Source organism: Salvelinus sp. IW2-2015, linkage group LG18 (assembly GCF_002910315.2).
Source record: "Salvelinus sp. IW2-2015 linkage group LG18, ASM291031v2, whole genome shotgun sequence".
In the NCBI taxonomy this organism is placed as follows: Eukaryota; Metazoa; Chordata; class Actinopteri; order Salmoniformes; family Salmonidae; genus Salvelinus; species Salvelinus sp. IW2-2015.
Window position 1 is genome coordinate 32966983 of NC_036858.1, and position 13253 is coordinate 32980235.

General features: G+C 43.2%; 1 pseudogene; it reads right to left on the reverse strand.

Annotated features, from left to right (window-relative positions):
- The window catches only part of LOC112081274 (bone morphogenetic protein receptor type-1A-like), a 50986-nt pseudogene that overhangs the window by 18468 nt on the left and 19265 nt on the right, over positions 1 to 13253 (reverse strand).

Genomic DNA, 13253 nt, shown 5'->3' on the forward strand with positions numbered 1-13253 from the left:
AGAGTGTCTATCCAACTAAAGAGAGTAGGAGGTACAGACAGAGTTGTGTGAGTTTGGGTGCAGTGGGACAACAGAGGACTACAATAACAGAGGAGCCAGTCTTACTTTGAATACCTTCAGCTCTGATCACCAGTAGGATGCAGAATCCCACCACGGAATTGTAAGAGGTCAACCCTGTCATCCTGGCACAGTGACTTGTGGAGACTTGAATGGCCTGGACTGCTCTCTGTGGGAGCTTGTTGGTCACCTCTGTAGGCTCTGAGGGTGGGCCTAGTCCTGTCCCTTCCTGGTTCAGCACAGGTTGAAGAGGTGCAGAGTAGTTTTCCCCCGTTGGGGGGAAGTGGAGGTACGGGTGAATATGTATGGGGCAGGGAGAGAGGAGGGAGTGAGGGAGGATGGCACAAAAAAAAATCAAATCTTCTTTCTCACAAGCTCCCTCGGTCCAAAACCCTGGAAAATCAGAGAGAAAAGGAAAATACTGTTATAGGAAGTACAGTGTAATCACACAATTCTAGAACACTTGATCATCATTTTATAGCCTGGTTTTCCTCGCGCGTGTCACTGCAGAGAGTGGCGTGGCATGCCCTCACAGCAATGTCATGATCAAGTTTAGAGAGGGCAGTGGGTTTGACACCGACAGCCGACCCCTATTCGTCTTTGTGAGCCCTCGGCTGCACGTTATCAGATTTGCTGAGCAATTTAGCACAACTCGGGAGGAAACATACAGGACTGCGGTGGATAGAGAATAATGGTCGGTGGGGGCATCATTGCTCCTCTCAAACCGCACTGAGAAGAGCGACAGCATCAAAAGAGGGTAACATTACTCCCAACCAACAAATGGATTTTCCACTGGAGACTCATGCCTCCAATCCTCCCAGTCAAGTAAAAGCAGAGTTTAAAAAGGACAAAATGGCAGACTAATCAAATAAGGGAGATACAGAGCACATCTTATTTAATCTAAAGACGGGTTACCGTGCCAGAACAGAATTATGCAGCAGCGACTTCCCAACCGATTACATATCAGCTCCTTCGGCCACAAACAGAACACAGAAAAGCCACATATTTGATACTGGATGCAAGTAATAGGTATTGTAGAAAAGGTACCCTGCTGTCCACTCTTAACTAAGCAGATTGCTTCCAATGTGATTGAAATGTATTTGAAATCATGGCATCGTATGTCTGATGCAGAGGGTGCTGGAGAGGGGTAAATGGTGAGAAGGGTCTGAGGCTGATGTGTGACCCTGCTGACTCCTAACCGTACGCTTGGTTGATCAGAGGAGGACAATGCCAATGGGGCAAGGCAGGGCTCTCGGTCGCTCTAACCTCTAACGAACACGTGGGGTGACAACCAGCCTTGGACGATAACGCTCAAGAACCCAAAACTGCACTCTTTCATCCATTCTCCCCTTTTTGTTTTCCTTCCATTAGCGTGTGTGCTGTCCATCTTTGCCCTCTTGTTTTTTGCAGGCTTGACCTCGCAAATCCCGGTCAGGCTGGCGCTACTCTTGAATGGCTAAACATTCCCAAATTATTTGTTGAAGGATGTTCCGCAATTACCCGTGTTGGCCTCGCCCAGCGTTAATAACGAGATGTGTCTGTTCCCTTGTAGGCATGTGCGTCTCGCTGCAATTAGCGGCGCTGAGAAGGGGCCGTTCGAAGGGGGGGACAAATTAGCGGCGGAGCGGGCCGGTGTCTGTCACTTTTGATTTGCCCGAGGGGGACAAAGAGCCCCGACCTGTGCTCCACTTTTCACACATCCCTGACTGGGTAATGAGGGAACAAAGAAGGGCTCCTCGAGGCTGGGGTACAAGAGAGCCAACCAAGGTGTGTGCTCTGTGTGTGTGCGCGCATTACGTGAGGGATCGAGTGGGATAGGGAGAAGGAACAACTTAAGGGATGATGGTCAGGATGACAACTGCAGCAAGCAGTTCGTATCTCTTCGAGTGACTGAGAGTTTTACAATTATTTCAATAACCGGTGTGCAGACCAATAGAGACAAATCAAGGGTAGAACTTTAAAGGGATTGCCTAATCAAATGTATAAGCAAACACATTGCATTAGCCCAAATGACAAAACACTGCAATGCAGTTATAATACAAACAAACAATCTCAGCCCTGGGAGAGGAGTTGCTACCCCTATCAGGTGGAGGCAAGATGAGGCATGCAGGGGAAAAGCCTGTTGTGAGCCCCCAAGCCAGGAAGCTGTCCCAATCACCCCTGACACGTACACTTCCCTTCCCAAACAAGAGATGAACAGGGCGCGCACACACACACACACACACAACAGCTGGGGCTGCTGATTGACATGGAGACGCACTATCAGTTACCCGTTCAAAAACAGCAGCTAGAAACTAGAGTAGCTGGCAGCTTTTCTCTAAGATTAACACAAGCCAACAAACAGAGGAAAACTGACTAGTAAATCAACAAGGGCATAGACTACAGTTAAATAAGATACTTTTGTATGAATATGGCATGTTATACAATGGTCCAGACACCTTTTTTGTGAGTTCACATGTTTGAGAAACTTACCCAAAACAGCAAATCAATTCCTCGTCCTCATTGTGTAGTACGGGGGCACCGAAAAACCTGAACAAAGCCTCCAAAAACACCCAAATGCGTCCTTTCAGAAACAGCAAAACTCTCAGTATAGTGACGCAGGTGTTTAGATGTTGCACACATGAAATTGTCATTCCGAACTTCAGCTGCAATGTTATATGCCCTATTGCGCGACATGAGACGTTTCCCCTATCCAGCTGTTCCATTATCCTTGTAGCCTGCTGCTACATGTAACTGCCAAAATAAAGGAAACACCAACATAAAGCATCTTAATAGGGCGTTGGGCCATCACGAGCCGCCAGAATAGCTTCAATGCGCCTTGGCGTAGATTCTACAAGTGCCTGGAACTTCTTGTGGAAGCACCCCATGCTTTCAATATACTTTGTATCCCTTGTTTACTCAGGTATTTCCKGTAAATTTGGCAGTTAAACATAAAATGGACAGAGAGGTATCACTCGAGTCGCAACAAAATGGAWTATAACATTGCGGCTAAAGTTTGGAATGACTATTTCATGTGTACAACATCTAAAAACTTGCGTCGCCGTATTCGGGTGTTTTTGGAGCCTTTGTTCGTGGTCAGGGCCCCCATACTACACAACGAGAACGAAAAAGTGATTTGCTGCTTGGGGTAATTTTCAAAAAACATTYGAAATCACAAAAAAAGRTGCCTGGACCCTTCTATAACATGCCGTTTCCATCAAAAATAGAGATTTGGTTGTAAAAAAAAWAAAAKAAACATCGTCTTTAAGACAGGCAGCAAGTAAAACTATTTTTTTTAAAGCACCTACAATCAAAGGAGAATGAGTTCAACAGTGAGGTACTAAAAGAGTGGGCTTGGGAGGCTGAAGAGTTTGTCCTGTTGTCTCGGTAACTTTCCCTGCAGAGTACAGACATTTAGGCATCTAGGCAGACATTAGGCATACATTTAGGCAGACATTTAGGCATACAGACATCCTAGGCTAGCACCACCTGTACTCTTATACATGGTTCAGGACTCAGCAAGGTCTTGTTGTGACTTGTCAGAGGCAGAGCTAGCAGACTATCAGTACAAAACAAATCCCCTTTTGTCTGGCTGAGAGCACAAGAGTCTGGGTTGATGTGGTGAAGCATAATTAACATAGCATATGTTTACCTGGTATTACTTATTTTACCCTCACACCTCAATTGTGGCCATCCAGGTAAAGCACCTTCCCCTAAAGAAACACTACTACCAAGAGCTACTGAAACGTGCAGACCTATAGGTAGTTGGAAGATTGCGTCACCACAGTCTTCAACCTTTTTGGGAGAGCTAGCCCTGTGCTCACTCCATTCCCACAGATGATGAAAGGGGGCATTGTCATGTGATGGTGGTGYCACCTGTATAGAATAATAACCCTTACACCGAACCACTGATGGTCAACTCCTTGGGAAAGGAATTCTGGGTCGCACCACTCAATGAATGCCAGGAAATCCAATGGGCTGGAAATCCAAGGAGCGGCTACAGGCTGGACAACATTTAGAAAACGCTCCTAATAGGTCTTTAAATCCCTTCTGGAGACTGACATGAACTGATAAGAATCACTCCATTAGGTCAGAAACAACAATGGCCCTATTACAACTATGAGAGATGAAGGCCAGTCTGAGGAGCAGAGGGGCAAAAGAGATTTTACCATTCGTTGTGGCTGGTAACGCAACATTCTTGGTCAGCAGCTGAAATTTACCATAAATATCATGTTAGCCACTAAGCACCTTTTCCTCTAAAACACATTACAATACTGAATAATGAAACAAACCACAAGCATTTGCAGACAATTAAATGTTTTATTTTCTTGTCCATACACATTAAATTAGCTCMTCAAGGACAACCACCACCCGAGCCATTGCCTGTTSACCCCGCTATCACCCAGAAGGCGAGATCAGTACAGGTGCATCAAAGCTGGGACCGAGAGACAGAAAAACAGCTTCCATCTCAAGGCCATCAGACTGTTAAATAGACATCACTAGCACAGAGAGGCTGCTGCCTACATACAGATTTGAAATCATTGGCCACTATTATAATGTTTACATATCTTGCATTACTTATCTCATATGTACAGTTGAAGTCRGAAGTTTACATASACTTAGGTTGGAGTCATTAAAACTTGTTTTTCAACCACTCCACAARTTTCTTGTAAAGAAATTATAGTTTTGGCAAGTCGGTTAGGACATGTACTTTGTGCATGACAAGTAATTTCTCCAACAATTGTTTACAGACAGATTATTTCACTTATAATTCACTGTATCACAATTCCACTGGGTCAGAAGTTTACATACACTAAGTTGACTGTGCCTTTAAACAACTTGGAAAATTCCAGAAAATGATGTCATGGCTTTAGAAGCTTCTGATAAATGATGTCAATCAGCCTGAGTCAATTGGAGGTGGACCTGTGGATGTATTTCAAGGCCTACCTTTGCTTGACATCATGGGAAAATCAAAAGATATCAGCCAAGACCTCAGAAAAAATAATTGTAAACCTCCATAAGTCTGGTTSATCCTTGGGAGCAATTTCCAAACGCCTGAAGGTATCACGTGCATCTGTACAAACAATAGTACGCAAGTATAAACACCATGGGACAACGGCAGCCGTCATACCGCTCAGGAAGGAGACGCCTTCTGTCTCCTAGAGATGAGCGTACTTTGTTACGAAAAATGTAAATCAATCCCAGAACAACAGTTGTGAAGATGCTGGAGGAAACAGGTACAAAAGTATCTATATCCACAGTAAAACGAGTCCTATATCGWCATAACCTGAAAAGCCGCTCAGCAAGGAAGAAGCCACTGCTCCAAAACCTCCATAAAAAAGCCAGACAACGGTTTGCAACTGCACATGGGGACAAAGATCGTACTTCTTGGAGAATGTCTCTGGGTGTTGAAATAAAAATAGAACTGTTTGGCCATAATGACCATCATTATGTTAGGAGGAAAAAGGGGAGGCTTGCAAGCCGATGAACACCATCCCAACCGTGAAGCACGGGGTGGCAGCATCATGTTGTGGGGGTGCTTTGCTGCAGGAGGGACTGGTGCACTTCACAAAATAGATGGCATCATAGGAGAGAAAATAATGTGGATATATTGAAGCAACATCTCAAGACATCAGTCAGGAAGTTAAAGCTTGCTCGCAAATGGGTCTTCCAAATGGACAATGACCCCAAGCATACTTCCAAAGTTGTGGCAAATGGCTTAAGGACAACAAAGTCAAGGTATTGGAGTGACCATCACAAAGCCCTGACCTCAATCCCATAGAAAATGGTGGGCAGACTGAAAAGGCCGGTGCGAGCAACGAGGCCTACAAACCTGACTCAGTTACACCAGCTCTGACAGTAGGAATGGGCCAAAATTCACCCAACTTATTCTGGGAAGCTTGTGGAAGGCTACCCGAAACATTTGACCAAAGTTAAACAATTTAAAGGCAACGCTACCAAATACTCATTGAGTATATGTAAACTTCTGACCCACTGGGAATGTGATTAAAGAAATTAAAGCTGAAATAAATCATTCTCTCTGCTATTATTCTGACATTTCACATTCTTAAAATATAGTGGTGATCCTAACTGACCTAAGACAGGGAATTTTTACTAGGATTAAATGTCAGGAATTGTGGAAAACTGAGTTTAAATGTATTTGGCTAAGGTGTATGTAAACTTCAACTGTATATACTGTATTCAATTATATCTATTGCTTCTTAGCCTATGCTGCTCTGAATTGCTCATCCATATATTTATATATTCTCATTCCTTTCCTTAGATTTGTGTGTATTAGGTATTTTTTATGAAATTGTTAGATATTACTTGTTAGATATTGCTGCACTTTCGGAACTAGAAGCACAAGCATTTCACTACACTCGCAATAACATCTGCTAAACACGTGTATGTGACCAATAAAAACAGATAATACACAGCTAACTCCTGCTAGCCAAGTAACATGCTTCATGATCAAGTAATGTTAGCATATCAATATTGAGCGCTTACCCCTCCCATATGAATATAACATGTACAGTAACATTATCATACAGTGTCATTCATATAATATAGGCTACACAGCTAGGTAACGTTAGCAAGCGAGCTAGCAAGCCCAACAAAATCATTTCTGTCATGTTTAGCTTTACCATTGCTAGATAGGCGCTATTAGGCTTACCGTAAAATTTCAAATAAACTCGGAAATTAATTGCTTAAATCACTGAACACAACAGGTGCTTAAATAAGCTAATAGTGTCTCTAATATTAGAGACAGGCTTCTATTTGAGCCAGGYGTCCATTTCCTCCATTGTTTAATTCCAGCATTTTAGTAAAATTCTTAATTTCCTGCACTGTGTTATCATTTATACACCAGGTCACTTATTTTGTCTTGGTATGCCTCTATTTCAACAAAAAACTTTTCCTTGGCAATAATTATTCTCCTCTGACTGTGCATTTTCATCAGTTCTTACTTTGACGATTTCTATGGGTCTCGAAGTTGACTGTTTTTGTGTTTGCCCGTTACCTAGCAGTTCTCAGCTGTTAGCAGCCAATGGCTAGCAGTTTCTTTCTGGCAATAAAAACAGATGATTGCCATTACTGMATTTTTTTATGTAACAAATCAAACATGAAACCTCAAACAAAATCATGGTAACCTCAAACAATTCATTTGGAAATATTATTTATTATTTGAAATTTTATTTGCTGAAATGTGTGCAATTGCATGGCTATTAAGAGGGATTGGCGCATATTTGAGGCTGAATAATTTAAGTTTTACACTACACTAGCTACAGTATTAAAGTTACCTTAGAATAAACCAGGCTTAACTTTATCAATATCATGGAAGTCATGAGGTAAACACAAATTGTGACATAAAACGTTGATAATTCCCTGGGGAATTGCTTCTTGCCTGGATCTCGGTGGCAGCTCAGTGCAGTCAAGCAAACGAAAAGTTACTGTTGAGATTTAAAGCTACAATGACAATTTCAGAATGTAACTGGCTGTTACAACAATTTCAGGTAAAAACGCAATAAAACAGTTTTTTTTAAAGTTGGAAAATGTCTACTTTTCAGCTGTTTCAAAAACATTGCTATGCTATTACAATTTTTACTGTAAGAGTGTTGGCTCAACAAGACATTTCTGTTTACACTGCCTTGTTTAGATGGGAGCAACTGGTAAGCGAGTGTCTTGCGCTCCGGAGGTTGAGGTCGAGATGTGACAAGTACGCTAGTTTACATTCCATTATGTAGCCGAGGGTATTTTTGCGAAAATTCTAGTAAATGTGGAAATCCTGATGGAAATTATAAAGAAATTGCCGTCGTTCCAGAACACCGCACGGTGCTTATTCTCAGGACAAGAACATCTAGAAACTGTCTAACCTGAGGTGAATTTGAAGTGATAGTGCACTCCCAAAGTATGAAACTCACTGACACATTTTGATTTTCCGACTGAACAATCCCTTAAAGCTGAACATGGCCGTATGGTAGGGCCAGAGTCAGGAATGATCTTGGTATGTCCAACCCGTGCCAAATGTATACAATTTTACAAATGACAATCTCAGGATTCTCTTTCGTCAGCATATGAATCCACTCCACTCAAACTGAGACCTGGTATAGAAACAACAGATGCTGCACCCCCACTTCCTCATATAGTAACAGCTCTGTAAAATGAGCCTGGAGCTGCATGCCTCCTCKGTGCTTGGGGGGGGGGGGGGGGGGGGSTCGCAGACATCAATAATCCAACTCTAATGCCTCTCCGCTTCCTCCTCTGGAAAGCTGCAGGGGAGACCAGACATCAATAACCAACCTTAATGCATCTGCACTTCCCGTTCTGGAAGAAAGCAATCTAAATGAAAACAAAGCTGCCTGATTGACTTCAATGCTTACTTTCCATCTCCTAAGCTTGAAGAATAAATGGACTAATATTGGGCGTTTTAGTGGAGGGTAATAAGGTAGACTTGAGCAATACGGGCCTGGTGAATGGACAACAGACACAAGCGGGTGTAAATGAGAAACACTTTGGTACAACTAAACACTCTTGCTACATCTCTCACACAGCCTTGGAAAGAGCTCTTCACTACAGCCATGCTGCTATGTCATTTGTCACCCCCCCCCCCACTCCTCCCTCGCTCCTGCTCTTCCACTACTTTGGCCCAGATCCCTGGCCTCTCCTGGGGCCCCTCCATGCAGGCAGCCCTCTCCTTGCTGCAGGCAGCCTTCTCCCAGTGTCAGCGCCCTGCCCACATGCCTTTCAAGGCCTGCTAGACTGCAGGGCAGACTTTCTGGCTCCACTGCCATTGTTTGCTTGGCTGATTTGCACCTCATCCAGGGAGTGGATTAGCATAAGAATACCCATCCACACTGAGCTGCCGCCTTTTCCTCCTTATCCATGACTTAATTCTTCATCCTCTTCCTCATTTTTCTCCTCCACACTCTCCAGCATCTCTCCCTTCCTCATTGACAAATTTCAGAAGACAGTGCGTGAGTCCCTATTGGTAGGGAGATTTACTTCCGTGAGTAGGAGAAACAAAAGTTAATTTGAAGGGCAAAATAACACCTGCCACTGCTCAAATACACCTAAAACCCCACAGTGTATATAAGTATAAGATTAATATTCGCCTAGGACTTTTGAACCGGTTTACACCTTAAACAGCTAAAAWGATAGTTCAAACATCTCTACCGATGTTGCTCAAACAGAGTGTGTGAGGTAGGGTAAGTGTTTTATCATGACAGTGTCACTAGGGAAACACTTTGCCTAACCTATGTGTCATAAAGCATACATTGTTACCATACACATGACAAATTATAACATCAGTTAGGTTAGGGAGGACCACTAGAGGTACACAAACTTGGTGATGTCATAAGAATTGAGAAATAAGAGTGTGTGCGTCTAAAGTACACTACAAGATAGAGGCCACAACTGTGATCTGACGCGTCACACCTGCCATTCCCATTTCACACAGTGAATGAGTGTGACCAGGGCAGAATCTATGAAAAGGAGCTGCAGAGGCTTTTTAACTCTAAAGATAGGCTAGGCAAATGTTGAAACAAAAACTTAACACTAAACTTAAAATCAGAAACCACGATGTCGTAGTCCACACAGACAAATCCATTTGTTCAGAACTGTTGACCAAACTGAACTCAACATGTGTTTTGCTTTAAACATTCAACTGTATTCCAACATGGGTTTGTGGCAAAAATTTAGGCTGTGATCCATGGACACACTGAAGTGAGAAGGTATTGTGTTAAATAGAAGCCTCTCTCTGGAGTGGAAGGTTTGTGACTCTAAATCCAAGATGGCATAGCAGTCAGACGTCTTTGTCCTTCATATTGTCGTGTCCCATGTATATATTTTTCATCACATATTTTTTTTCTAAACCTAAACTGCAAAATACTCTGCTGCAACCCACCTCACCCAATGTGGTGTGGATCTGTTTTTCTAAAGTATTTTTTATTTACCTCGAATCCAGAATCCCCTAACAGAAGACAGCCAGCTCACTAGCTACTAGCCAGCTAACCACTGCTAGCGGTCACCAGCTAACCTTTAGCTCGGAAAGCTCTCACCAGTTTGGACAACGCGACTCAAAACAGAGCATACCAGACCTATTTTCTCTCCATATCCCCGGATTCCTACCGCAAGCTCTGGACATTTTCCGCTGGACCATCGCAGCTAGCTAGCTGCTATCCGAGTGACTACTCCGGCTAACGTTGGTCCCGAAGCAAGCCCAAATTAGCCTGGAGCTAGGGCATGCTAGGCCCTTTCTCCCAGCTAGCTAAAGAGGCCCATCAGCCACTCCTGGGCTACAATACCCAGACCGTTTCTACTGCTGGTACGGGGCACGGAACCCCGCCGATCCTTCACGGCTGGACTACGACGTAATCTGCTCAAAGGGGTACTCAACTGGCCTCTACATTGCGATGTCCTCTGAATGCCCATCTGCTAGCCGTGGCCCGCTAGCTGTCTAGAGCATATTGGACTGTTAGCTGTATAGAGCCATCGGCCAATTTCTTGGGCCACTATACCTATTTTGCCAATTGGACCTGGACCCCTCTGCAACTCGGAACCCTACTAATCCATCACGACTGGTCTATCGACGTCACCGCATGCGGAGGCTAAAACAGACTTTCCTCCATCGAGACGTCCCTCTGCTAGCTGTCTGAATCGCCGTGTCTCCAGCCAGCCCAACCACTCACTCACTGGACCCCTATTGATCTCCCGGCTACGCATGCCTCTCCCTAATATCAATATGCCTATGTCCATTACTGTTCTGGTTAGTGATTACTGTCTTATTTCACTGTAGAGCCTCTAGCCATGCTCAATATGCCTTAGCCCACCATTTAGTTCCACCTCCCACATATGTGGTGACATCACCTGGTTTAAACGTCTCTAGAGACAATATCTCTTATTACTCAATGCCTAGGTTTACCTCCAATATACTCACATCCTACCATACCTTTGTCTGTACATTATGCCTTGAATCTATTCTATCGCGCCTAGAAACCGGCTCCTTTTACTCTTTTCTGAACGTAATAGACGACCAGTTCTGATAGCCTTTAGCCGTACCCTTATCCTACTCCTCCTCTGTTAGCACACTCTGCCAACCCGGATGTCCTAGCCGTGTCTGAATCCTGGCTTAGGAAGAACACCAAAAACCCTGAAATTTCCATCCCTAACTATAACATTTTCCGACAAGATAGAACTGCCAGAGGGGGCGGGGTTGCAATCTACTGCAGAAAACTTTACGGAAAAAGCAAACCATGCAATAATCTGAGACGGCGCTCAGATAGAAACAACATTTCTCCTCCATGTTGGAGTCAACAGAAATTACATTATAAATATTCCCTTACCTTTGATGATCTTCATCAGAATGCACTCAGGAATCCTAGTTCCACAAAAAATTGTTTTGTTCGATAATGTCCATTATTTATGTCCAAGTAGCTACTTTTGTTAGCACGTTTAGTACACATATCCAAACGCAGGTCCAGGCGAACTTCGGCCTAAAACTTCAAAAAGTTATATAACAGGTCGAATAAACTTGTCAAACTAAGTATAGAATCAATCTTTAGGATGCTGTTATCATAAATATTCAATAACGTTCCAACCGGAGAATTCCTTTGTGTCTATGGAACGCAAGTCGATATCATGTGGAATGCGCATGACCAGGACCTGGCTCTCTGCCAGACCACTGACTCAAACWGCTCCCATTCGGCTCAACAGCACAGTAGAAGCTTCATTCAACGTTCTACAAACTGTTGACATCTAGTGGAAGCCGTAGGAGGTGCAAACAGATCCATATCCCACTGGGATTTCAATAGGCGATGAGTTGAAAATCGACCAGCCTCAGAATTCCCACTTCCTATTTGGATTTTTTCTCAGGTTTTTGCCTGCCGTATGAGTTCTGTTATACTCACAGACATGATTCAAACAGTTTTAGAAACTTCTGAGTGTTTTCTATCCAATAGTAATAATAATATGCATATATTATCATATGGGACAGAGTAGGAGGCAGTTCACTCTGGGCACGCTATTCATCCAAAGTGAAAATGCTGCCCCCTAAACCCTAAAAAGTTAACTTATTTGGGCTAGGGGGCAGTATTCGGAAGTTTGGATGAATGAGGTGCCCAAAGGTGCCTAAACTGCCTGTTACTCAGGCCCAGAAGCTAGGATATGCATATAATTGGTAGTATTGGATAGAAAACAATCTTAAGTTTCCAAAACTGTTAAAATAATGTCTGAGTATAACAGAACTGATATGGCAGGCAAAAACCCAAGGACAATCCATCCAGATGTTTTTTTTTCAGCTCACCCTTTGATTACTATGGCTGTCAATGGGAATATAAAACAGAATACCTCCCAGATTGCAGATCCTAGGGCTTCCACTAGATCTCAACAGTCTTTAGAGTTTCAGGCTTGTTTTTTTTTTTWAATGAGCTAGAATTTGTAGTTTTAGTGAGTGGCTCCCATTTTGGCTGTAGTGTTTGTTGCGCGCTCCGGTGAGTGTGCGTATTCGGTTATATATCCGGTAATGGTCTCCGGTATTCTGTCTTAAATTGTATTGTTTATTTACATATTAGGGTACCTGAGGAATGATTAGGAACGTTGTTTGATATGTTTGGAAGAAGTTTATTGGTAACTTACGGGATTCATTTGTATGCATTTTGAACGAGGGAAACCGGTGGATTACCGAGTCTAGCGCGCCAATGAAACAGACCTTTTTGGGATATAAAGAAGGACTTTATCAAACAAAATGACCATTTGTTATGTAGCTGGGACCCTTGTGATTGCAACCAGATGAAGATCTTCAAAAGTAAGTGATTTATTTTATCGCTATGTGTGTGCGGGGCGCTGTCCTCAGATAATCGCATGGTGTGCTTTCGCTGTTAAGCCTTTTTGAAATCTGACAATGCGGCTGGATTAACAAGAAGTTAAGCTTTGAAATGATGTATGACATTTGAATTTATGAATTTTAAATCTTACGATTTCTGTAATTTGAATTTCGCGCTCTGCAATTTCACCGGATGTTGTCGAGGTRAGACGCTAGCTTCCCAATGATCCGTAAGAAGATAAGCACCAGCTGTCAGAGTAGCTCACAGATCACTGCACCTGTACATAGCCCATCTGTAAATAGCCCATCCAACTACCTCATCCCCATACTGTATTTGTTAATTTTTCTTGCTCCTTTGCACCCCAGTATCTCTACTTGCACATTCATCTTCTGCACATTC